Here is a 15,000-nt window from a genome sequence, read left to right as displayed (position 1 = left end):
AAACCTTTGCCGTTAAAGGAGAGATTACATTAAACAGAAGAGAAATGATATTACATGACATTTTCACTATCCCCTAGGGCGCATCCACACTTCAGCGAAATATGTCATAAACAATTGTTGTAAACTTATCGCGTACATACCAGAAACTGTTATAAAATAAGTCAAAGAATACTTAATAAGCACAAGCAGCTCTGGTGATGAATTTGATAAGTTACCGATGTATATCCCTGAGGTTTTAACTCTCTTAGTTACTGTAGCAATCAGGGACTTCTATCCCATAGTGAATTTCTGCTTATCTTTTGTGTTTGTCTTTCCTTAAACATAATCTCCGGAACATCAATTTACCTAATCTCACGGTAAAAGCAGTTAAATGTTTGATTAAGGACTGTTAGTATTTGATACTGAAAGCAACAGTTTGTTTGACTGTCCAGTTATAAGCTTGGATTCTGGAGAGCAGCAAGGAATCCAGGAATTCTGGAATAATGAAAGTTATATTGGTTCAAGTAATTATTTGAAAGCAAGCTTTAATTTCGCTTTTAAACGCAGTTCACTTATAAACGCAGTTCGCTTAATAAACGCAGTTCACAATGACAGAGTCCTTTACTAAATCGTTATTATTTACAATATATAACAAAAAATGACTGAAGAACTTACTCAAACGAGATAGGAATAGTAATAAAAACCTAAATGAATATTGGAAAGACATCGTCTGACCTCGGTGGTTTATTTTTTTTAATTTATATATAAGGATCTGCCTCGCAGGCAACTAGTCCAACAGGGAAATAAATGATAAACAGGAAATTGGCAAAAGATTTTTACCCTGCTTTCTGCTTTTTCCTCTCGATATGAAGACCGAAGGATTTCTGTCACAGCTACTTTAGCAACTCTGTATTGTGGGGTAAAGAACCCTAGTTATGCAAATGCTAAAACAAATGAACCAATGTGAAAGCAAAGAGAATTTCCTTATAAGAGCCGCACACCATTTCACTATAAATATTTTCATACTTTACACCTGCAACATGTTGAGTAATGAAGTCAATATAAACCCTAACAACACAGATTATTATAGACGAATAGCAAATAAATTTCCCTATTTTGAATAGAAAATATACACCATATATTTGAATGAACTACTCATTGACTTTATTCAGTCCATGGCAGCTCTTCTCTCGTACATTGAACAGATAGTTTTCAAAGTTAGATCAACATTCTCAGGAACAGCAAAGTTTGCACTTACCGAAATCATACAATTTTTTTTTTTTTTAACCAAAAACAAACTTTGGAATATTTCTGAGTGGCCTGTTTTACATTCCGAATTTTTGAAGTTTTCGACAAATGCTAAATGCTGAATTCGCCAAGGAACCAACAAAAGGAGGAGCCTTTCACGTCTTACCTTCAGGACATCAGGCTAAGCGAAAATATTTGAAGGTATACGTTATACCTTTTGACTGTAGCTCTTAGTTATCTATTAATTTCTATTCTTTTGTTGATCTATGGTGTTTATTGTATAAATAAATACCATACATTGGCACCCTGGAAGACATGTATTGTTGATAAAGCTTCTTGCCACCAGGATTGAGGGTGTTATTTCTACATAAGTTCGACTTTTTCCCCTTTTTGGTGGCCAATGCATGATAAAAGATTTGACAACATTGGAATATTGTTCTCTTGGGAGGATATTATAGCATCCTATGAACTTTTATCCTTTGGACGAAATTGCACAGGATTTATTTATTTATTTTATTATTTTCCAATAATGCAGTAAAATCTACTTAGGTTCCCGTTAGAAAAATGGAAAATGTCCAAGATTTTAATTGCGATGATTTAGATTCAGAGTTAATCGTTACCTCGGTATAAGAGATTGTAAAACTGTTGTTAGGGTTTAGTTTGGTTTTTCTAGTAATGTGTTTGAAAGCTTGATTACGAGGACGTTAAGTGTCGATTTGTTATGAAAATATTACCAGAGTTGGATCACACGTCACATGGCGGAAGTTTGTGGCTTCTGATTTATCTTATTTACGAGACTGATTTATCTTATTTATATCGACTGGAAAAGTTTCGAATATCCTCCCGGAATTGGAATGAGTCCTGATGGGAGTAAGATGGAACGTAAAACTGCTGCTGCTTTAAAATGCCATTTCATGCACAGCACCTCAACTGTCAACCCTTTCACTCGTAGAGAGTCCATTTCCTAATGAAACGGAAAATTTGAGAGCAGATTTAAAACCTATGGGTGATTACTGAACATCACTTGTCACAGAAATTATTAATACGTCCATCTTTTTTAGCTCCCGTCCAGAGTATTTTAAAAACGTCCGTCATTAGTAATAATTAACATTTTTTTTTTTTTTAATTATTACTAATGACGGACGTTAAGGAGAGTTGATAAGTTTAAGTATTTGGGATCTTTTGTTAACGCTGGAGGAAGTATGGAAGAAGAAGTAAAACATCGGGTACAGGCAGGCTGGAACAACTGGAGAGCGGCCTCGGGAGTTCTTTGTGACAAAAGAGTGCCGCTTAGGTTAAAAGGAAAATTTCACAAGACGGTGGTAAGAACAGCAATGCTGTATGGTACGGAAACAGCAAGCATGAGAAAAGCAGAGCAGAAGAAGATGGATGTGGCCAGAAATGAGAATGCTTAGGTGGATGTCTGGGGTAACAAGAGTGGATAGGATCAGAAATGACTACATAAGGGGGTCAACTAAGGTGGTGGAAGTATCAAAGAAAGTGCAGGAGGGGAGGCTGAGATGGTATGGACACCTGTTGAGGAGAGATGAGGACCACGCTGGGAGACATACTATGGGGGTGGAGGTGCAAGGAAGAAGAAAAAGAGGGAGACAAGAAAGAGATGGAAGGACTGTGTGAGAGGAGACTTACATGAGAAGGGCAATTGATGAGGAGAAGCCACAAGATAGAAATAGATGGAAACGGCTCATCCGAAACGGCGACCCCATATAAAAATGGGAACAAGCTGGGAAGAAGAAGAAGAAGAAGATTAGTAATAATTAACATTTGAATAGAGTCATGAAATTCTGAGGTGTGTAAGCAATCTGGTCTAAGTAAATTACATATCGGATTCAAGTATAATGAATAATAAACAGACGTTTGTGAGTGTGTCTGGGCATGACTTTAATTAGGAAGAAAGAGAGAAGGAAAGAATTTTGTTTAATACCGCAGCCATTTTGGTGAATTCCTTCCGTGATGACTTCCAATATCTAAAGCCAGACTTGTTCCACATCCCTAATAACAGTCACAATCTCATATACCGAAATAACAGCTAACTGAATCTAAATTAAATCTCACATGGTGATCTCTGACGTTCATTGTTGCAATTAAGGTCTTGGACATTTTCCATTTTTCTTACGAGGACATTATTTAAAAAAAAAAATAATAAATAAATAAAAGAAATCATTATGTGCAATTTTGTCGAAAGGATAAGATCCACAGAATGCTATAACATCCTCCCAAAGATCAATATTCCAACGTTGTCAAATCTATTATCCTGCACTGTCCACCTAAAACACAATCGAAATTATATGGAATTAATACCATCAATCCTGATGGCAAGAAACTTTATCAATAATATATTTATTGCAGGCTGCCTATGTCTGATTTTTTTTTGAATAAACAAATAAATCAACAATTTATTAAAAGATAATAGATGATTAATCTTCTCTAGTAAAGCACTTCTGTCTACTTTTAACATTAGGAACTAATACAAACTACTTTTCTTTCATATTTTCTTATATCAAACTTGGTTAAAAGGACAGCGATACTACCAATATAATGGGTTCTGGACTGCTATCTTTTTAGGTATTTCCCTATGGATTTATAATCTAGTTTACGCATACTCATATATATATATATATATATATATATATATATATATATATATATATATATATATATTATATATATATGTATATATATATATATATATATATATATATATATATATATATATATATATATATATAATATATATATATATATATATATATATATAATATATATATATATATAAGACTGTCACATTACCGTGATTCATATACATATATCGAACTACAAATGTCCTTTAATATCTAATTCGCTCTACCTCGGAAATTAACAGATTTTCATATGTTTAACGAGGGGGAATTTTTATTAAGCGATAAAAATTAAAAATTGGCGATCGACAGGCGCGAACCATCGACCTCTCAATTTCCAGGACTGGCAGTGAAGCCCCAGACCACCCTGCCACCGCAAGAGAATATTATAAGTATATACCGCCTCCCACCTCATATACCTCCAGCACACAGGTATTTTTTTGTTTTGGAGACTGCATACAGCCCATCTCGTTCTCGGTTGCGTGGTAGTGCTTTTGCCCACACGTAGTCATTATATAATTCTATAACATTACCGTGATTCATATACATATATCAAACTACAAATGTCCTTTAATATTTAATTCGCTCACCTCAGAATTAATATATTTTCATATATGTTTAACCGAGGGGGAATTTTTATTAAAGCGAGTTATAAAGAATTGGTGATCGACAGGCGCGAACCATCGACCTCTCAATTCCAGAACTGGCAGTGAAGCCCCTGACCACCCCACCCCGCCACCGCAAGAGATATAAGTATATGCCGCCTCCCACCTCATATACCTGCCGCGCACAGTTATTTTTTGTTTTGGAGACTGCATACATCCCATCTCGTTCTCGGTTGCGTGGTCTGGGGCTTCACTGCCAGTCCAGGAAATTGAGAGGTCGATGGTTCGCGCATGGCGATCGCCAATTCTATTATCGCTTAATAAAAAATTCCCCCTCGGTTGAAACATATATGAAAAATATAAATAAAATTCTGAGGTAGAGCGAATTAGATATTAAAGGACATTTGTAGTTAGATATATGTATATGAATCACGGTAATGTGATAGACTTATATAATGACTATGTGCGGCAAAAGCACTACCACTCAAAAGAGAACGAGATGGGCTGTATGCAGTCTCCAAACAAAAATACCTGTGCGCTGCAGGTATATGAGGTGGGAGGCGGCATATTATGTTATATTCTTGCGGTGGCGGGGTGGTCTGGGCTTCACTGCCTGTCCTGAAATTGAGAGTCGATGGTTCGCACCTGTTGATCGCCAATTCTATTATTGCTTAATAAAAATTAAAAAACCCCTCGGTTAAACATATATGAAAATATATTAATTCCGAGGGTAGAGCGAATTAGATATTTAAGGACATTTGTTGTTCGATATATATATATATATATATATATATATATATCGAGCTACAATGTCCTTTAATATCTAATTCGCTCTACCTCGGAATTAATATATTTTCATATATGCTTAACCGAAGGGGAATTTTTTCTCGATAATAGATTTGCCTGACCAGGGCGCTTCACTGACGTTCCTGGGTTTGAAAGGATCCATAGGTTCGCGCCCTGGTCCAGGCAAATCTATTATCGAGAAAAAATTCCCCTTCGGTTAAGCATATATGAAAATATATTAATTCGAGTAGGTAGAGCGAATTAGATATTAAAGGACATTGTAGCTCGATATATGTATATTGAATCACAGAAATGTGATATGACTTATATATAAATATATATATATATATATATTATATATATATATATATATATATATATATATATATTATATATATATATATATATATATATATATACATATATATATATCTATATATATATATATATATATATATATATATATATATAGATATATATATATCTATAATATATATATATATATATATATATATATATATATATATATATATATATATATATATATATATATATATATATATATATATATATATAGAAGAGTTTTGCACCATTTTCAGACTCATTTAGCTCAGAGTTTTAGGATGTATATAAATGTATGTTCAGATTTCGCATGACATAATTTAAAAAGGCAATATAACGTTAATTGTGAAAAGAGAGAGATTAATTTTGTCCGTTTCAGTCTAAAATTGTTTCCATAATATGTCAACACCTCAGATAAAGAGGAACTCGAGATCTCCGTTTTGTTTTGGAAACTTGTCAACATGTCTGATAGGGAGTTCTGTTTGGAACATGTAGAGAGCATACAACGTACATGAATGGTTTCAGACGTGTATGTCTTTGTTGAGAAGACACATTAAAATATCACGTTGTTTCTATGGCATTGCATCATCTTTTCGTAAGATCGTTCTAGAACCTTCTGTTTAAGCATATGTCATCTTTGGGGAATGACGTCATTTAGTGTTGCTTTCTTTGTAAATCATAATTCCTTCTATATTAGAACACTTTTATCATCTTAAATCACATAATAATAAATGTTATTTGTGATTGTGATTCCAATTTCTCTTTAGATATTGTTTTGAAAGAGAATTTTTATGAATGTAAGTCCCTTGGCCCCAAAACGTTTTGTGCGAAATCCACTGTTCAGCTTCCGTAGAAAAGAAAGATTCATTCAAACTTAGAACCTCATTGCGCTTAGATCTACCTCCTCTCTCTCTCTCCCGCGCCATATTTGATATTACATTAACGTAAAGATTTAATACTTACTAAATGGTCTCTTGTAAATTTTAGATTTCATATCTCTTAGAGTTATTTAGTATTATTTAGTGCTTATTGTGGAATCTGAACAAACATTGTACAAGTGTGTAACGGCACCTTTTCTTTTCTGAAATATTGTGAATTAGTGAAATTTTTGAACTAGCTGCAGCAGAAAGAAAATTGGTACCAAGGTGATGTGTTATTGAAAGTTTACTAGTTGCAACTAATAGTTACAGTGGTTTGGGTCAAACAATTTAAATTTTTACACATTGTGTTTCATTTGAAGTGATTTTTTGTGCATTTATCCATTTTTCTTATTGAAGTGATTTTTTGTGCATTTATCCATTTTCTTATTGATGTTTGTGTTTTTATTTTATATTCGTTGTGATTAGTGCTTTTTACAATTTTGGCATTTTCTGTATTTTTCCGTGATGTGTTTTCATTTGCATTCACAATTTAATTAACTTAAATGTTTTCATTACTTAATCGTTGCACATTTAATTGAATTTAACACTTCTGAATTAATTTGCATTTACTTAGAATTCTTTTCAAGTTTTATTGTTGTTTGGCACTTGTGAAATAATTTCCAAATTTTAATTATTGCCAAACACTTTTGAATTTCGATTAAAATAATCAATTTTCTTCAATTTTGTGATAAATTAATTTTGATCTAATTTTACTTAATTGTTTCCAGAATTAATTAAACTTTTCTGTTTTTAAATCACGGTAAATTTCCATGATATTGTGAATTTCACTTATCAATTTTGAGTTTGATAATAAATTTGTGTATTTAAAATTTTTATAAATGTTTACTTTTTCACCAGTATACATAAGTGATTATATTTATGTTTAGGCAGAAACATAAAGTGGTAATTGAGCTGTTTTCCTTCAATTTACTGGAAGAGAGTTAGAACCAGGGAAATACTTAGACTTTGAAAGATGTTGATGGAATGATGCCCTTTCATTTAGTAATTAGTCTTATTTTCTGCAATACTGGTAAGTTGTTTAAGGGATCATTGTTACCTTTAGAGTATTCAGTCGTATTTTACCTGTGATGAAGGTTGAAGTGTCTGGCTGTTGTGAGGTAACAATTAATGCATGGTAAGTGTAGTAACCAGATACTTAGCACTTCGTCACAAGTATTAATGGTGCCCAGAGACCATGGAAAACAGATTACATTATCACTCTATTCTATACTGGTGGTGTTAGGGATATATTTTGTTAGAAGAGTGATCTTATAGTTTTTGTTTGATAACTTAGAGAAAATGGCTCAGTTCAAAGCTCAGGATTTTTTAGCAGCCCCTTCCATCCAAGTGTTATCTGAAACCACTCTGACTAAGGCACAGTGGAGCGCTTTAGCGGTAGCATGTGGTGGTTATGTATCTACTAGTATGGTAAAGGCACAAATTAGATGGAATTATTGATAGACTCTGGTAGAAAACTAATGATGATGAGTTAGAATTAGCTCAAGAGTTGTTGAATGTAGCACGTGCTGATCTTATAAATAATCAAGAAGAAAAGAAAGGGAAAAGTTATGCAGAGTTAGAGCTTAGACGCATTAAAGCAGAAGAGAATTTGATTAAACTGAAAATGCAAGCTGAAAGAGAAAGAATGGACAGGGAAAAACAAGAAAGAAGAGAAAGAGAAGAAAAAGCAGCAGAAGAGGAAAGAGAAAGGATAAAAAAGGAAAGAGAAGTCGCAAGACATGAAAGGGAGATGGAATTGATAAGAGCAAGATCCACATTACCTGTAGCACCGTCTAACACTAACCAAGGTTAACAAGACCTTGTATTTGATGTAGTAAGAGTTCAGAAGTTAATCCATAAGTTTACTGAAAAGAGCTCGAAGATGAGCTTTTTTTTGAGACCACACCTTTGAGAACAAGTGGCTTCAGGTATTGGATGGCCAGAAGATAAATGGTCAGTTTTGTTACAAAGTGTCTTAATTGGTAAAGGGAGAAGTGCTTATCTAGCCTTAACAGCTGATCAGTGTAAAGACAACAAGGTACTTAAAGATAGTGTACTACAAGTTTACCAGATGACCCCAAAGTATTACAATGAAAGATTCAGAAATTTAAAAAAAGATGAGAAGGGAACCTTCTTAGATTATGCTTATAAAGTGAGAAGGTGTTTTAAACATTGGTTAGCAGCTGCTAAAGTTAAAACTTTTGATGAGTTAGAAGAATTACATGTTCTTGAACAATATCTTAGCAGAATTACTGAACATATAAGAGCCTATATGAGAGAGAGAGAGAGGTTAAGAGACTTAACAAAGCTGCTGCACTGAATGAAGATTACAATATAATTAATAGCAAACGCAATTACAATGTCAAGTACCAGAACCACCAACGCCCAGGTTTTAAGTCTCATCCAAATATAAGGAACAAATTTAATGGGAAACTTACAAGTGATACTACTTTGAGTAAACAGTGTAATACACCTCAGCAAGCTAATGTGAATTCCTCATCTAATTTTTCAAGACAGTTACAGAAACCTAATGTTGTCTGTTTCAAGTGTGGAAGAGCAGAACACTTCAGTCAAGAATGTTATCAGAATCAACAGTTGGTCAGGTAGTGAAAGGTGAACAGGTGAAACAAACTATGAAGAGCAGTGTGGAAAAGAATCAAACACCAGACAAGACTGAAACTAAACAAGCTGAATGTTTAGCAACCAGTCGAAATGTAATCTCAAACAGTGAGTGGGTTAGCAGTGTGGAGGCTTTTAAGCCAAATATCTATGAGGGTATGCTGTCAACTCAAGGAGGGAGTGTGCAGGTATCAGTCAAGATATTAAGTGATACAGGGAGTAACCATAGTGTGGTAGTACATGGTTCTCACCCTCAGTTGGAGAAGAGTCTCACAGGAGATTCAGTTATTTTGAAGGGTATAGGTCATAGGAGGTGAGGAGTAACTCCTATATGCCGCTTACACCTGTCATGTGAATTGGTGACAGGGAATGTTGATTTTGCTGTAAAGGACTAACTGCCTGTGTAAAGTGTACATGTTCTGTTGGGGAATGAAGTTGGTGGTGTGCCATTTATTCTTTGTCCTGTAGTAACAGACAAACTGTTTAGGATTAGTCCTACAGTAGAGTTGGAGAAGAATAACACCCACCTGTTTCCTAGTTGTGTAACTACCAGAAGTATGAAGAGGACTACGACTGCAAGTGAAGAAACTGAGGATTTACACACCAAAAAAGGATCAAGTGAAGGATCTTTGTGCTTAGAAGAATTGTTCCAGGGAAGTGAAGTTTCCCATAGTGCTGACCAAGAAGAGATTTCCCATGATGAAGATGACGACAACGAAGAAGAAACATGTTGTTCCTGAAGAGACTCCGAGTAGTCAAAGTGTTCCTGAAGACAGTAGTGAAACTACAGTAGCTGAGTTAGCAGATATTGAGAATTTAACCCTTGAAGGTGGTCAAGTGACAAGAGTGAAGCTAATGGACTTGCAGAAGAAGGATGCATCGTTAGCTGATTAGTTCTTCAGAGTTGTTGATCGAGAAGAGATGCAACAAACTCCTACCTGTTATTATCTGAAGGAAGGTTTGCTGATGGGGAAGTATAGACCTACAGATATACCAGGATATGCTGTATGGGGCGAATATCATCAAAATTTGATTCCATATCCATTGAGGAAGCAAGTGGTAGCAGTAGCTCATGAGCCTGGACATATTGGATTCAGGAAGACTGTGGAGAAGATCATGAAATATTTATTCTGGCCTGGACTTCACAAAGATGTTAGCAGGTTGTGCCGTGAGTGTCATACCTGCCAGATAGCTGGAAAACCGAATGAAACCATCAAGAAAGCCCCCCTACAACCTATAGAAGTTAGAGGAGAACCCTTTAGCAAAGTGATTATAGATATGGTTGGACCGCTGCCGAAGACAAAGAAGGGAAATGAGTATTTGTTAGCATTATTGTGTCCTGTGACAAGATATCGAGAGGCAATCCCTGTTAGAAACATATCTGCCAAGATAGTTGCTGAAAAACTTGTGGAGTTTTTCTCAAAGTTTGGTATACCAGAAATAGTACAAAGTGATAGAGGAACAAACTTTACTTCAAAGTTATTCCAGGATGTGATGACTTTGTGAGGAGTGAAACAACATTTATCCACTGCTTATCATCCAGAAACTCAAGGTGCCTTGGAAAGGTTCCACCAGACTTTGAAAAGTATGCTGACAAAGTATTGTTCTGAGTCAGGAAGAGAATGGGATGTGGGTTTATCATTAATGTTGTTTGAAGTGAGGAATGCTTATCAAGAAAGTATGGGTTCTTCACCTAATGAGATGATTTTTGGTAGAGAAGTGAGAGGACTGTTGAAGATTCTTGCAGAAAATTGGGAAGAAAATCAAGAGGAAAGCCGAGGTGAATATGTGAAGAACTTGAGGAAAAGGTTGAAAGAGATTAGAAAATTCTCTTTAGAATCTCTTAAAGTGAGTCAAGAGAAAATGAAAAGGAGATATGATGCTAAGACTAAGCTAAGGAGTTTTAGTGTTGGTGAACAAGTGTTAGTTTTCTTACCTGGCAAGAGATTTCCCCTCACTAATAAATTTCAAAGGTCCTTACAAGTTAATTCAGAGTAAATGATAGAACTTATGTGATTGAAACACCAGAAAGAAGAAGACGACAAAGGAAGATACATGTGAAGCTCTTGAAACCTTATTTCTTAGAAACTAAAACTGAGTGGTCTATAACACACAACTTCATCTACAGAAGACGATGATGGCTACGAATTAGGAGCTGAAAGCAAGGTGAATAATTTTTCAATTTTGGAAAATTTGTAGGATAAGTTGAAGCTTCTGAGTGTTGAACAAGGTGAAGACTTAAGTGAAGTGATTAGAAGTTTCCCAGGAATTTTTGCAGATGTAACTAGGCATACTGATCTGACCAAGCGTGAGATCAAGATTCAAGAAGATGGAAATCCATTCAAGCAAAGAGCCATCGCTTATCACCTTATCATCGAGATGTTTTGAAGAAAGAAGTTGAGTATTTGCTGCAACATGGATTAGCAGAACCCAGTTAAAATCACTTCAGTTCTCCATGTGTGTTAGTGAAGAAACCCGATGGTTCATTTAGAATGAGCACTGATTATAGGAAACTGAATTCCATCAGTGTGGCTGTCAATTATCCTTTGCTTCTTATAGATCAGTTACTTAATGATATTGGGCAAGCCAAGTTTGCTATCAAGTTGAAAGGATATTATCAAATTCCCTTAGATGAGAATGCTAAGTTGCTGTCAGCTTTTATTACTCCTTTTGGACTGTATCAGTATACTGTTCTGCCATTTGGTCTGATGAATGCACCTGCAACATTCCAACGAGTGATGGATCAACTGGTAGGATCTACAGGAGTATGTGTATACCTGGATGACAGTGATTTACTCTACAACATGGGAAGAACATCTGAAGAATCTGAGGAAAGTTTTCAAGAAGCTACAAGAAGCAGGACTAACAGTCAACCTAGGGAAGAGTGAGTTTGGAAAGGCAACTGTGCTGTATCTTAGGTTTGAAGTTGGGAAAGGCCTTCTTGCTCCAGTAAATGCTAATGTAGAAGGTATCCGTAATTCTACCCCACCTACTACCAGAAAAAAGCTACAGAGATTTTTAGGCATGACTGGATTCTATCGTCGTTTCTGCCCAAATTTCTCAGCCGTAGTAGCTCCCTTGGCAGACTTAACTAGTCCAAAACTAAGTTTGTTTTGACTCCAGAGTGTCAAGAATCCTTTGAGAAGGTAAAATCCATTTTAACTTCAAGATCAGTACTTCAAGCTCCAGACATCAACAATAAATTTGTGATACAAGTTGATGCTTCTGACTGTGACATTGAGGCTTTTCTAATTCAAGAAGATGAAAATAATATCCACCATCCTGTGTGCTTCATGTCTTCAAAACTGAAAAAGAAACATAAGAAAGTATACTTAACAATCGAAAAGGAAACTTTAGCCTTAATCGCAGTATTGATAAAGTTTGAAGTGTATATGAACAGACCCAGGAATGAAGAAATTTTAGTATTGTGTGATCAAAATCCCCTATCATTTATCCAGCGAATAAAAACTCATAATCAAAGACTGGCCAGGTAGTCTTTGCGCTTGCAACAGTATAACTTACGAGTGCAGCAATTTAGTGGCAAAAACAATGTAGTTGCTGATTATTCATCCCGTTGCGAATCGTTGGACTCAACACTGTGTTAACCAATCTTCAAGGGGGAGGTATATTATATGCTGCTACTTTCATAATGCATATATCTTCTCTTTAATTGTATGAAATGTTATGTAAAAGAGTTTTGCAACATTTTCAGATTCCTTATTTAGCTCAGAGTTATAGGAGGTTATGAAAATTTATGTTCAGATTTCGCATAACATAATTTAAAAGAATATAATGTAGAATGTGAAAAGAGAGAGATTAACTTTGTCTGTTCCAAGCTAGAAATTGTTTCCATAATATGTCAATACCCCAGATAAAGAGGAACTCGAGATCTCCGTTTTGTTTTGGAAACATGTCAACACGTCTGATAGGGAGTTCTGTTTGGAAAATGTAGAGTGTACAACGTACATGACTGGTTTCAGACGTGTATGATTTTTTGAGAAGCCACGTGAAAATTTCACCCTGTTCCTATGGCATTGCATAATCTTTTTGTAAGATCGTTCTAGAACCTTCTGTTTAAGCATATGTCAATTTTGGGGAATGACATCATTTAGTGTTGCTTTCTTTGAAAATCATAATTCCATCTATATTACAACACTTTTATCATCTTAAATCACATAATAATAAATGTTATTTGTGACTGTAATTCCAATTTCTCTTTAGATATTGTTTTGAAAGAGTATTTTTATGAAAGTAACTGTCTCTCAGCCCCAAAACGTTTTGTGCGTAATCCACTGTTCAGCTTCCATACGAAAAGAAAGATTCATTCAGACTTAGAACCTCATTGTGTTTAGATCTACCTCCTCTCTTTCTCTCCCACGCCACATTTGATATTACATTAACATAAAGATTTAATACTTACTGAATGTTCACTTGTAAATTTTAGATTTCGTATTTCTTTGAGTTATTTAGTATTACTTAGTGCTTATTGTGGAATCTGAACAAACATTGTACAATTGTGTAACGGCACCTTTTCTCTTTTGAAAGAAAATTGGTACCGAGGTAATGTGGCATTGAAAGTTTATTAGTCGCAACTAATAGTTACAGTGGTTTGGGTCAAACAATTTAAATTTTTACACATTACAAATTTTTATGTTTTGTGTTTGTTTCATTTGAAGTGATTTTTGTGCATTTATCCATTTTTCTTATTGAAGTGATTTTTTTTTTGCATTTATCCACTTTCTTATTGAAGTATGTGTTTTTATTTTATGTTCTGTGTGATTAGTGCTTTTTACAATTTTGGTATTTTCCATATTTTTCTATGATGTGTTTTCATTTGCATTCACAATTTAATTAACTTAAATGTTTTCATTACTTAATTGTTGCACATTTAATTGAATTTAACACTTGTGAATTAATTTGCATTTACTTAGAATTCTTTTCAAGTTTTATTATTGTTTGGTACTTGTGAATTAATTTCCAATTTTTAATTGAATTTTGATTAAATAAATAAATTTTCTTGAATTTTGTGATAGATTAGTTTTGATTTAATTTTACTTAATTAATTCAAGAATTAATTAAACTTTGCTTTGTTTTCAACTAACGGTAAATTTCCCTGATGTTGTGAATTTCACTTATAAATTTTGAGTTTGATAATAAATTTTTGTATTTAGAATTTTTATAAGTGTTTGCTTTTTCACCAGTATACTTAATTAAGTGGCAATTGACTGTTTTCCTTCAATTTACTTGAAGTGATTTATAACCAGGGAAATACTTAGAATTTTAGAGTAGTTGATGGAATGATGCCCTTTAAATAATTTAATTACTTATAAGATTACCTAACACCTGTTTTAATGAGCTTAGTCTGATCTTCTGCAATAACCTGTAAGTTGTTTGGGTAAGGGATCACTGTTACCTTTGGAGTATTCAGTCGTATTTTACCTATGATGACGGTTCAGGTGTCTGGCTGTTGTGAGGTAACAATTAATGAATGGTAAATGTAGTAACCAGGTACTTGCCCTTTCACAATATATATATATATATATATATATATATATATATATATATATATATATATATATATATATATATATATATATATATATATATATATATCTAATAAAAGGAGCCCATTAAAAACACCAAAATGTAGAGAGAAAAGTACTATATTTCAGAGACTGCTGTCTCTCTCTTCAGGTATATGAATGAGAAAGTTTACAGAAAAGGTGGTATTTATACCAAGAGATTCGTCCACAAGTAAGCCAATTTAGGTCACCCCCGCTGATAATCTTTCCTTTAAATCAAATTCTTAAGCGTTGGTTGAATGAACACTGCGTCGACGATGTCCGATGTCCAATTGCCTTT

Source organism: Macrobrachium nipponense, chromosome 20 (assembly GCF_015104395.2).
Source record: "Macrobrachium nipponense isolate FS-2020 chromosome 20, ASM1510439v2, whole genome shotgun sequence".
In the NCBI taxonomy this organism is placed as follows: Eukaryota; Metazoa; Arthropoda; class Malacostraca; order Decapoda; family Palaemonidae; genus Macrobrachium; species Macrobrachium nipponense.
This window is presented reverse-complemented; position numbering follows the sequence as displayed.